This window comes from Bactrocera tryoni, chromosome 2 (genome assembly GCF_016617805.1).
Source record: "Bactrocera tryoni isolate S06 chromosome 2, CSIRO_BtryS06_freeze2, whole genome shotgun sequence".
In the NCBI taxonomy this organism is placed as follows: Eukaryota; Metazoa; Arthropoda; class Insecta; order Diptera; family Tephritidae; genus Bactrocera; species Bactrocera tryoni.
The window spans coordinates 14,941,445-14,955,719 of record NC_052500.1 but is presented as its reverse complement, the minus strand read 5'-3'; positions in this window follow the sequence as shown (position 1 = coordinate 14,955,719).

Here is a 14,275-nt window from a genome sequence, read left to right as displayed (position 1 = left end):
ATGAAAGCCTTAGCTTTAGGTCATCTTCAGATTATGAACAATTAAAGTTTGCTTTAACTTCGATAATATCGATTGAATCGTCATTGCTTTCTTCTTTTTCTTTACTGGCGTAGACACCGCTTATGCGATTGTAGCCGAGTTAACAACAGCGCGACAGTCATTTCTTCCTTTCGCAACGTGGCGCCAATTGGAAACTCCAAGCGAAGCCAGGTCTTTCTCCACCTGATCTCTCCAACAGAATGGAGGATTTTCGCTTTCTCTGCTTCCGCCTGCGGGTACCACGTCGAATACTCTGAGAGTTGGAATATTTTCATTCATTCGGACGACATGACCTAGCCAGCGGTTTTGTGATGAACAATTGACGCTTAAAGCAATTGAGTTTTACGCGAGAAACTAAACCAAACTTGTGGCACAACTTTTATAACCACTCTAAGGGCGGTTTAACAATTGCTGCGGAGATGGTGTTTGAATTTGCGAATGTTTGGGTTAGATTGCAATAAAGAGGCTCCACCTGCCGCAAGCGCGAAAGTTAATTTACATTTAAATTTATATTTAAATTTACAGTTTAATTTCAAGTAATTTTATTTGCTTAAATTTATGTGTGCTTTAGTGTAGGTGCACCTTGTAGAAAACCATACGACGTGGCTCAGTTGTAGTGTGATTAACACCTATAACAATTATATATAGAGAGTGGATATGTTGGTGAATAGTTGTCAAAGCGTTGCTGTGGGACAACCTTGATTTGACATAATTGTTGGACTAGAACTCGAACCAGCTCGTGATTCGCCTACCGTTTTGCTCAGGCACCCAAACAAGCCTTATCATGAAGCTTTGACACAATTCTAAACCAGAACTGCCTCCAGCCAGTGCGCGCCTCTCCTGCTTGCTGTGAGTTAACAACAAAAATTCGAGGAAAACCACAGCGCGAAAGTTCATAAGCGCGCAATGAGCACTAAATATGCGTGCATAAATAAATGACAAGTTACAAATTTAACTGACAACAAAACTGTGCAAATTTCACGCTGTACAAGTGCGCATGTAGCTTTTAATTAAATTCTATGCAGCGCCCGCATTCAAAACGAAAGTGTCAAACCAGTGGCATTTGTGGGTGTATTAAGAGCCATGAAAAATGGCAATCACAAACACACACAACACTCATTTGTATGCATACACATATATAAATATGTATGTGCATGCAAACGAGCGCTGCTCAGAGCAAACACGGGGGCGCTAAAAGCTCCGTTACATGGCATGTTTACATTAGAATAAGCAGAAAACTGTTGGCCGCTGCATTGCACTAGTTTTTGGGGATTCGAAACCATTTATGCGAATTGTATTTTCGTTAGCCCTTACCGACACACATGCACACACACAAGTCAGCGGTGTGCGCGTTGGTCGGACAAATGATTATCGCCCATATCGCATCATATCCAAATTTGTATTTATTTGCCACGGTTTGGCGAGTTGATTCGCTTTTTGTGTGCGCCAAATTGAAATTTAAACAGGATTAATTTCCTATCTTGCATTACCGATTTATTTATGCAAGTGTATAGGTGCTCGTAATGTGAATATTTGCTTTGTTAAATTGAATTTGCCGTGCATTTAGGCAATTTAATTTCGTTACTGATTTTTGCATGACAGGCGCACACAATTTTAATTACTTTATGCGTGTCCAAATCATACTTATAAGTGTGCGTGTGTGTGTGCTCTGGGGTCACATTAAAATTGTGTAATGGTGAACATTTTTTAGAAATTTTTTTCAAAAAAACTTTTATACATTTTAGTGTTTTTAATAGCTTTAATTAAAAGGGTCTCAGTTCGAAGGTCTACTTGTACAGAGTTTTTCAATAGGGACCCTAAAAAAGTAGATGGATAGGGACACCAAATGACGCAATACTTTTTCCCACTCTTTGAACATTTCTCTTCAGTAAGGTTTGGCATTTGATCATATATACATAGATGATATACGATCCAACAACTAGTCTAAGTCGAAATTAATAGAGTCATTGGCCCGTACTTCTTCCGTGATGATCAAGACCGGCACGTTAGTGTGAATTGGAATTGCTACCAGTCAATGATAACCGAATATTTTTGTCCCGAATTGGACGATATGAACTTAGATAATATATTATGTGGTTCCTACAGGACGGCGCCACAAGACACACAGTGAATGTCACAATCGGTTTATTGAAAACCAAGTTTGGTGAACGTGTTATACCTCTAAATGGCTCAGTCAATTGGCCGAATCGGTCGAGCGATTTGACGCCGTGAGGCTATTTTCTATGAGGCTACGTAAAGTCTGTGGTCTATGCCAACAAGCCAGCGATGACTGATGAACTTCATACGAATATCGAACATGAAATTGCAGCAGTATTGTCCGATTAATGTTTAAAAACAAACGAAAATTTGGTTCAGCGTCTAGACTTGACCATGCAAATGACACAGCTCACAGGAATAAAGTTTTTCATTGATTTTTTTAAAAACTTTTGTAACGCTCTTATTGACAACCCACAATTTTATCGTAAAGTTTGAAATTTTTTTGTTACGCATACTTACATCGTTTTGACATGCCAACGCTATGACCTTAATTAAATTTTTGGCTATTAAACCAATGTGTATTGATGGTATGGTGAACTCAATCGAGGTCTTGGATTACCACAAGACGAATTTTGTGAAGGTATTCCAAAATCAGCTATTGTTCCAGAAAGTATTGATGCTGTGCGCAAACTAATATTGCAAGATCATAATGTGACGCCTCGTAGATATTGGGTTTTTTTTTACATTATGCCATGAATTTCCGGACTTTTGTCTATTAAAACAAAATTTTCAGATTTTAGCTCGTGCCTTGATATGATATTTCATTATGTTTGGTTTTTAAAATTATATCATATATTATATCTTGTAATCAGTTATGTACCCGATATAGTATTTCCCAAGCTATAATCATTTATGAAAAAACGAATTAATACCTACTAAAAAACAATACTAAACCTCTCATACGATTACCGCGCTTATCTATAAATGTTACTAATTGCAATAATCGCATAAAATTTAAATCTCGTAAAATAATACATACCAAATAAATATGAATTTATTCATGGAATACAAAATTAATGGCAAAGAAAACCCCAAAATTTCATTTGGTAGCAATAAAATTGTGCATTCGCATAATAAAATTGCTGCCATTAACAGCAACAGCAACACCAACAACTAAACCCACTAACACCAATAACGCCAATAACGGTCAAAGCGATAAACCGGCACACCACATGGCTGACGGTCCTCTTCGAAAATCAATAAACAAATTTTATTTTTATGAGCAATAAATGCCCCAACCGAACGATCTGGTGCAGCAGCAAAAAGCACTCATCAACGCGGTTCGGTTCGCATAATCACCACCGCCACTAGTGCATAGTTTGCGCCGATAATTTGGTGGGAGTGCGCCATCAAGCGGAGCGAGCGCTAGACAGCCAAATTTACGTGCGACATTAATGGCTCATTTTAAATAAAATTTTTTACTATCAATAAAAACCGAAATTTATTCGTTTTTATGCGCTGCCATCGAGGCACGTCGGCAGCGCTGGGATGAATCTCGATAAATAAACGAAACGCGCTCAGTTTGGAGAGATAGAGCGGAGCAAAGCCAGTTGCGGATGCAAGGCGGTGCTTTGCATATGATTTTATGGCGTAATTTAGTTATCGATTGCAATGGCATTACCGTTTTTATCTGTTCAGTTATTGCTTTACGAACTGGTATTTAAATTTATTTTATTTATTTATTTATTATTATTTTTTTGAAAATTTAAATATTTTTTAGGGGAAATCTAAAGCTGACAAGTAGTATAAAAATAAAGAAGGACTTTGAGCAGTTCGAGTTTGAATAAAATTTAATCTGAAGTGCTGCACTTAAAGCATGTGGCAGCTAATAATAAACTCGTCACAAAATGCTTTAAGAAAAAAAATATTGGGCTGAAATTTTCTCACTTGCGAATTTAATTTCATTGAACCGCTTGAAGTATTTCTCAACATTATTGTTCTGTTATTTTTTTATTACCGCAATATGTTGCAAAATAAGATAATAGTTTTGTCCATCTAACGGTTGTTTGTATAACTTAAAACTAACCCAGATAGATGTAGGGTTATATATATATGATAAGGATGATGAGACGACAGACGGCATGATGATGCGTTTCGTGGCATCCAAGAAAGGTTAGTTTGTAAATGGGCGAAATCGCTCCTTAGCCGGGCCCACAAAATATCGTTTAGCAAAAACACATAAAATGCTATAACTAAGCGCTAAATTACTGTTATTTAGTATAAGAGAACACAGTGGCAAGATACACTTTATTTAAGTAGTTGCGATCACGCCTCTAAACCAATAAGGCCAACTTAATCAAATTTGCTGAGTGGAAGTCTTTTTAGCGCTTCTTCACACATTGTGATAGTTGGTAAAATCAGATATCAACTTCGCCCACTCTCAATAAAACGGTTATGTTGCAAACTACTAAAGGTACGTTAACTTACCGGATAAATGCGCCACAAGCATTAAATTTCACAACCAAGATCGAATTTAAGCCTAATTCATTCGGACCACATGACCCAGCCAGCGTAGCCGCTATCTTTTTAATCGCTGAACTATGTTAATATCGTCGTATATCTCGAAAAGCTCATCGTTCCCTCGAATGCAATACTTGCCGTTGCCAATGTGCTAAGGACCATAAATCTTCTCCAGAACCTTTCTCTCAAAAACTCGAAACTCAACTCATCAAATGTTGTTTTCGTCCATGTCTCTGCACCATATGTCAGGACAGGAATATCAAGTGACTCACAGAGTTTGTTGTTATTGGTGTTAATACTGGTTTCAAGATGAATGAGGTTATATGTGGGTTCGAAGTTATAACTGTCAACAGTTACATGGGAGCCAAGTCTGTTTGTTTGTTATTGTGGAAGATTGTAGATTGTAGAAGTCGCATGATAGGGAGTCGCCTTGTCTGAAAACTAGTTTGATATCGAACTGATCCGGGAGGTCCTTCCCGATCCTAATGGAGCTTTTAGTGTTGCTCAACGTCAGTTTGTCCAGCCGCGTTAGTTTTGCGGGGATAACAAATTCAGACATCGCGACATGGAGGCAGTATCTATTCGTGCTATCGAAGGCTGCTTTAAATTCGACGAAGAGGTGGTGTGTATCGATCCTCTTTTCATTAGTTTCTTCCAAGATTTGACGCATGGTAAATATCTGGTCGATAGTAGATTTTCAAGGTATAATGCCACACTGACAAAGCCCAATCAGTTTGTTGACGGTGGGCTTTAATCTTTCACACAATACGCTCGATTATACATTATATGCGATTTTAAGGAGGCTTATCTCACGATTATTAGCGCAGATTGTGAATTTTCGACCGATCGACTGATGAATCGAATTCACCATCTCCAGATGTTACACTTTCACTAAAATGGATGAAATAAAGACAATATTTCCCCTAGTCCACTATCAAATATTAAATCTAGTTATATAATATGCGAGCGTTCTTTCAAATTGTGAAAGCATAAAATGTTCGGTTACACCCGAACGTAGCCTTTGCCAACGTGTTTTTTTCGGAAGTGTATATTAACGCATTGCGACACATGCCCACATTTTATACGATTTTTATATATGCGTACGCACACATATTAATGCACCATATATTTTTAGCGACAATTTCCCTGCCAGAAGGAAAAAATTATTAGTGCAATCCACGCATGAATTCAAAAATAAGACAACATAAAAAATATATAAAAAAATACATTCAAAAAAATTATAAAAATCAACAAAAAAGTTACACTTTAATAAAACGACACATGTTGCAATGAAACAACAATAACAATGGCTGCTTACGCCAACTCATTGCCACTACACAGACAACAAAAAATTTGCTTTTATGCCACAACTCCTTATTAATGCATGCAACGGCACAGAACCCACACCAACAGCTACCACCAACACCATGCAACAACGCTTTGCCACCACCGCCAGCACGCATCCGCTAGTTGCATCAATATTGGCGGCGCCGCATTGCCACAACCGCCTTCCGTCACTTCCGAAATCACTTAATTTTCACGCCAAGTATCAATTATTGCTGCCACATGTTGAGGCAATAGTGCAACTGGCGCAAAAAACTATGCGCATCCGCACTCCACACACACACTCACACATTTCCGCTCAGCAAACATACACAATTACAGACGCCCCCACACACACATACAAATGTATAAATAAATAAGCGACTGCAATGGCAAGCAATAAAATTGCGCCAACAAAAAATGCCCAACTTCAGACAGTGGTATGCAACAAAGTGCACATCAATAACCGAATAGCACAGAAAAACTAAATAAAAGAGTAAATGGATTGCAATACACACAATATCTTTGATTGTGGCAAAAACAAATGTGCGGTTGCACATTTTATTAATTTCGTTTGTAGACATGTGTGCATTTGTACTTCCCTCGGCAATTTGTTTGTTTTCGCACAACTGAAGACTGTTTGCCGGCATGTATCGTTGCTGGCAGAACTTTTGAAGCTCTAAAAGGTGCCCGCAGTTGCGGTTCCAACTGCAACTTTAAAGGAATGGAGGCTTTGATGCAAAGATTACCGGAATATTTCTAGCGAGTTTACGGTTTTAGTGAAAAATGTGGTTCTAGCGGAAATTGTTGTTGTAGTATGTGAAAAATTTCAATATCAAAAAATTATCTCGACCAGAGTTTTTAGAAGTATTTTACAATTTTACATTTATCTAGCCATCGCTAGAGTGTTCTACCACATCTACTGCTTACATGTTAGAGTTCTGTTATATTCTCCGTATAGCACAGAAGATCATTCAGTAGTTTCAGCATCCATTGTCAGATAATTGAAGAGATAATATTTTAGTATTCTGCACTCGGCGATGAGTCATGGATCTTTGCTTACGATCCGAAAATAGACGATCAATCGGCCGAATATCATGGCATAGTTGAGCCGAAGCCGAAAAAACCACGGTCAAGTAGGTGAAAAATCCGATTATCGAGGTGTGGTGTACTCCGAAATCCTTCCGACCGGCCAAACTATAAGGAATACTATTTGAGTATTATGCGTCGTTTGTCACAAGCTATTCGTAAAAAGATTCCCACAATTATTGATTTCAACAACACGATAATACACCGACGCATATTGCACTGATTCTTCGTGAGCTTTCGCCACATTTTCAATCAATATCGTGCCACAACCACGGTACTCGCTGTTTCGATAATTGGAAAAAACATTGGCACAAATGGATTGGGGCCAAAAGTGATTACTTTGTGGGGGACGACATAGATTTTGCAGAAAAATTAAGGTTGGAGCAGGAAAGACTACGGATATAGTGCCAACCTAAACCAGCTAAACATAAGGAAACCAGTCTACATTCTCCCAAGTATAGATTTCAATAGTTACTTTCGGGTGATGATTACCCCAAGACGTGAATGGAGAAGAAATTTTATTAAGAGAAGGGAATACTCTCTCTTTCTATATCAACGGGTCGAAAATGGAAATATCTCTCTTTCAATCTGCCAACCAAACACAGCCTGCGGTTTTAAGCAGAAAGACCAGACAGCAGAGTATGGGCGAGGATGTACTCCCATGACCTTGACTTCATGGACATAAAAAGGCTGTGGAGTTCTATTCGATAACAACGAATGGATACAGAAAGCAGGCGGCGCTTCTAGCCTTATCGACAACGCAGATAAATTTCAGCGTAGTCCGTAACCACTTGAAGCTTTAAGCTCACTGGTAGGTCATCTATATAATTTGGCTTCCTGGGTATAGAACGTCAGCTACGAAAAGACAGACGAGCAAGAAAAGCTGGCAGGCGAAGTCAATACCATTTCCCCTGAGAATGATCAAAAGAGAATCTTTTATATACATATTTTGAAAAAATAGTTGAAAACAGATAGAACTCAAAAACAGGTCATATACATAGTATATGGCTCCAATATGACAGAAATCTCCTAAAATCTTCCTCGAAATATTTGAAAGTTTTGTCTATACTCAGCCAAACCAACATAGAAACATGAATTTGAGAGCAAGCATATGGAAGTAATAAACTTTCGCTTACCAATTAGAGCAAAGTAGGCCAACTAAAGAGCAAATATACAGTTTTGAGAATTAGAAGCGTAAAATGAAAGAAAGAATGTCGTAATGAAATGATAATGCTCCTAGATTCCATACATGTGGTTTAAAAATTTAGCACTATAGTTAACATGAAATTGTGTGCAAATTGTCTTCTGTGGCAGACGAACTAGAAAATAACTGGGAATTGTAGATAAAAGTAATAAGTCGATTCCTGTTAGTCTCGTATATTAAGCGAACTGATTGATGTAATGAAATATGCTCTGGTGTTGTCTGACCAAGTGAAATATTATAAGCTTACATATGTATGCGTGTGTGGGAGGCACTTCAAATAAATACAAACAGGCGGCGGTTGCAAACACATATGCAAAATATAGCTTTAGAGCAACATATAGCAAGCAAATAAAGCCTTCAAGCATAATCAAACGCTTGTCGAACTATTATTTTCTGAGACACAGCATTTTTCGTGCAGCACGTTGATTTTTAAGGAAACAAAATACTGTTGAAGCCAAGTTGAAGTTGGGATGATTAACATTATTTGGACTCTGCACCATAGAAATCAACCAGTGAAAAGCAGCTTATTAAGTTTGAACGTTGCAAAATGAGCAACGAGGACGATGAAGGCAGTGGACGTCCTAAAGACAAAAAATCTCGAAGTAATTTCAGACAAAGTGAAGTTGTTCGAGAAGCTAAGATTTTTCAGATGAATGAATGTTTCGGTATGCGAAAGTTCTGTGCAAAGTGGGTGCCGTGTAAACTCACAAACCAACAAAAACAAAGCGAATTGCTGTTCTGAGAAGTGTTTAAAGTGCTTTAATCGTAATGAAACCCAATTTTTGCGTCGGTATGTGACCTCGGATGAAACATAGCTCCATAACGGTGTCCTGTCAACTGTCCGCTGATTGGACTACATGATAAACGGACTCCAAAGCACAGAAATACGCAAAAGTCGGCTGACAAGGTTACTGTATCGGCATTGTTCGATGTATGTGGTACAATATGCATCGACTGTCTTCAAAGGAAAACCCATTAACAGCGATTATAACATTGCAATTTTGGATCATTCTACGGACAGAATCGTATAAAAATGGCCGTTAAAGAAAAAGAAAGTGCTCTTTCAGCAAGACAATGCACCGTATCACAAATCAATGAATACAACCAGCAAGTTTTGTGAACTGCATTCTTCGTATTCTCCAGATCTGGTTTCCAGTGGCTATTTTCTTTTCTCAGAATTCAAGAAAATACTCGCTGGAAAGAAATTAAACAACAATGAAGAGGTAATTGCAGAAATTCAGCCTTATCTTGAGGTTTAAGGGCGGGTTAGTTAGCGATGTAGTAATTTTATTCAAACTTTTTGTACACTATTTAGCACACTTTTGACAATATAGGGTAATTTTTTCATGCAGAAATATTGAAGCATAAGCCGGTAACAGAGCTTCCTCCAGAACGTCTGGTATTATAAAAATTTGTAATAAAATCAGATTTTATCAGAAAAAAATGTTATATGACGACCTATGAATATTTCAGCGCACCTGTTATACATTCTTAGTACGAACATTTTTATAGAAGAATGAATTTTTATAAGAAAGTAAATTTTCGAATTTTGGAAGAAGATGGAGATGAACATAGTTGAAAGGGAGTACGTATATGCGGTGAAAACGGCTTAGCTCGCTTTCAGGCAAAAATACGAGTCCTACAGAAAAACTTTTCAATTAACATCTTTTTCACATAACATCTTATAATCCAGTTCTTCTTCAATAATTGCTGTCAAAAACCAAAAAATTGCACACATTCACCATAAAGTCTTCTAAAAAAAGGAAATCTACACGCACACGATTCACTGTCATATCCTTAAACTATGCCAAATTCAATTCAAACATCGACTTTTTGTATAAAATCCTGTATTTGCTTCACCCACAATCGCACTCGTGCACCACGCATGCGGGCTTTATGCAAGCATATGGGTTCACCACACAATCCGAAAGAACTACAAAAAATGTGCAACTCAATCAAAACAATTGTTTGACATATATAGTACACATTTATACCCTCATTCATGCAAATGTACAATATATAAAAGCGTTTAACAAAAACAATTGCTGCGTGACACGCAAGGCACAAAGAAACCTTTTCATGTGGGCTGCAAAAAGAGCAAGCAAACGAAAAGTAATGTACTAGCAAAGCAAAAGAGATATTCAATTTGTGCTGCTACAGACATACATACATACATATTTATATATATATGAATGAATAGTCTGCTTGCCGTTAGAGCGCAAAGTTACAAGCGTATAGTTGAGCGAAAATGAAGTAGGAAAGTGTGGCTGGTCCATAGAAAGCCATGCGTAACAGTATATTGGAAATAAATGACTCATACTTGGGCTTGCTGCATCAGTAGTTTCTTAATATTTATAGAATTATGCCTATCTCGTAAATTAAATGCTTATTAAATGCTGCTTGAGCTGAATATTACTCATACGCCACTGCCAACGATGTATAACTCTGTTTAACTAAATAATAACTATTTTGCTGCTTTATAACTACTTTTTCATATTTTTTATGATATCTAGTATAAGTTACTAATAAATAAAATTCTTAAATACAAAAAATATATTTTTTGCTTAAAATCATTGAAAATACAATTTTTATACATTTTTGCTTGCAAAACAAGAGTAAATCTGCATATGCAGGCATAAAAGTAAAAAAAAAAATAAAAACATGTTTTTCAATTTCACTAATCCATCAAACGGGCAGAAGTTTACCCACTTTCCTCGCACTAGTGCGAAACAAGTTCAACGCTGTTAGCAAGTGCAATTTTATGCGCCATCAGTAGACTCTCATAAATATGGCGGAAAACAAATTACTTCCGATTGCTCGTCCAACTAAATGCTCCATTACGCTGCTACACAGTGAAAAATATCAGATGTGAACTATCAGCTTGTAGAAAGGCAATATATATATTATACATACATTTTATTTTAAATTTTAAGGCTGATATTTACTAAACTGAGCTTTGGTCAGAAAATATTTTGAACTATAGGTTAATATTAATAATTATGGACAGGATTGAGAAAATGTGTGTTTTGGAGGTTTTACAAAAAATATGTAAAAATATAAGGAAATATAAGGAATATATGAAAATAACTAAACTAAAATAACCGTCTGTTGTTTGGTCTAATAAACAGCTAGTCAGATGTAACAGTTTTAGCAACATTTGCCTATTTAAGCTAAAAATAGTGTCAAATCACATGGTCTATACTTCAAATTGGCATGCATAATTCCTGACATAAGTCGAACAGCATATTCTCGTCCTAACGATATATTCGCGGACATCTCGTTGGATGAAATAGTGGATGATATTAAACAACTTAGATCAGGAAAATCGTCAAGCGGTGATATGATTACTTCCGTAGCCCTTAATGCTGTCTATGTAGTCTCTGTACGCTATTTCCCTCCTCTTTTTGAAGCAGTTTATCCTGAAGAGCAACTACCGAGCAACTATCGGTCGGTTGGTTAACAGGCATACTGGTGAAAGTTCCTTAAATAGGTGATCTATCCGGATGTATAGATTTTAAAGGGATCACATTAATCAGCATCTCGTCTAAAATGTATTTTAAATCGAATCTTAAAGATTCACTGAGGGAGCAACAAGCCAGTTTTCGCAAAAACAGAGAGCGATCTAATCATATTGTCACAATCCGCATTTATTGGAGCAAATCAACGACTGGCAAGCGAAAAACCACACCTGTTCGTGAACACCAGCATCGGCTTTAATAGTACAGAATGCATTCATGGCTAGTTATATTGAATAGGTATTCCAGAAAAGCCCACTTCTTCTTTGGTGGAGTCATGTGTAGATGTTCACATAAGTTAGAAAAGTTCTCTGATCACCATTCACTTGGGAGTGACCCGAAACGACTCTTTTGCATATGGCTCAAGCAGCTCACGACTTCCAGTCTTAGACCAAGTATCCTCTGGGAAGCCAAAGAACAACCATTTGAAGGCGAGCTAAAGTGAGAAGGCGAACGATCCCTCCTCAGGGACGTGTGCCGAGTTTAGGGACTGTCACGCAAAAAACGCCCCAATGAAAACTAACATTGTCTTAAAATGCAAAGTCTTACCCAACAAACGGCTCTCAGACCCAATTCATTTGAAAACTGGAGTAAGCCGAGCTATTTTTTCAGTACCTAGTCTTTTTTATTGCTTTAGGCGATGTCCTGAACTAGGCGTTAATGGGCAAACACAATATCTCTTGGAACTTTCTGGAACAACTCGAAGATCCGACTAATGGCGTTGATATCGCTCTCCTGGCAATATAAAAATCAGACTTCTTGAGGAATCTATATAAGTTTGGCGAAAATTAACCTGTATACAACCGAATTCGTCTTTAGCAATAATAACATCGAATCTGCATTTCGTAATTTTAACGTCAGCATGAATACAGTCTTTTGCTTCGGTTGCGAATCCGTCAAGTTGATTTACTAACTTGTGTTCATAAAAATCTTAAGGATCTAGTAGTATGGTATCCAATCAAAATCGACTGTAAAAAATCAACGAACTACCCACAGAGCTAACAATCAAATGTACATGATTTGACTGTCTTAGGTATACACTACGCAAAAATACTGAAGAGCTTTGTAGAGCCACAACAGTCCATAAGATGCAAGCGTCCGAAAACTTCTTGGCGAAGCATAATGGAAGCCGACTTCAAGGGCTCTCAAACTAACTGGAATAGGCTAATGCGACTCACACCTATACTCCAACCGGAGTTAGAGGAAACACTATATTTCTGGAACTATATGAACACATTCAACCATAAAGGCACGAATCTTTTTTCCGTCGAGCTTACCATTAATGCTGAACTTAGCTCTGACTTCGGTGCTGCAAATATATGGATGAATAGTGTCTTTACCGCACAAAACCACAGCAGAGAGTCCATTTTGCGAACAAGTGCATTAAAGTAGAAGTTTCATTAAAGACAAAATTATAAAAAAATACTGGCACATAAAAAAGAATAGTTTGCCCATCTGTTTCTTGTTTTCTTATTCTGTATTTGTTATTATTATTATTTGCCTCCGCAGTCACATGAATGGCTGCACAGCTGAAGCACTTCAACGACTATCACGTTGTGTATACTTCAAGGACACAAAAAATTCCAGCAGCCGACGGCAAAGTCGCCCTGCAACCAGTCGGCCAGTGGCCAGTGACCGACAACCAGCGCCAAACGGCGCAGCAAATGAAGCGTTACCATGGCCATTGCGGCCGACTGCCGATGGGGTGCAATTTACCAGAAATTATTGGTTTCTGTTTGAAGAGCGCAGAGCTTTCTGTAACTGTGCGCTGCCTTCATTCACTCACATTCTGTTACGCTTTTATTTTAGTTGCACATATATTTTTATTGTGGACCTACTTTTATTTTACTGCTAATATGTGTAGTCTTTATTTCATTTTTTAAACCCAGAACAGCGATTGGAATGAAGTCTTTGTACGGAAAGCCTTTTCATTTGACAAGATATCTTCACGAAATTTTACATGGATTATTTTCTAAGGCAGTGGTGCAATCTCCCAGGAAATTGTTCAGAACGGATGACTATGACATATAGTTGCCATACAAGCTGAACGATCGGAAGCAAGTGCTTGTATGGACAACTTTTCTATTTGAAAAGATATCTTCACAAAATTTAGTATGGATTATTGCCCAAAGTGAAGACATGACATCTGAAGAATTTGTTTTGATCATACCACTATAGCATAAAGCTGTCATACAAACTCACCATTCGGCATCAAGGGTTTGTACGGACGACTCTTTTATTTTAAGAGATATCTTCACGAAATTTGGCATGAATTATTTTGTAAGACAATGGTGCAATATTTGAGGAAATTGTTCAAATCGGGTCAGTATGGCATATAGCTACCATACAAACTCAATAATCGGAATCAAGTCCTTGTATGAACAACTTTTTAATTTGAAAATATATCTTCACCAAATTTGGTATGGACTATTACCCAATGCAACTGTACAATTTCTGAAGAAAGCTTCCAGAACGGACTACTATAACATATAGCTGCCATAGAAACTGAACAATCAATGAACTTCTTGTATGGAAACTTTTTTATTTGAAGAGATTTCTTAGAAGAATTTGGTACGCATTATTTTCT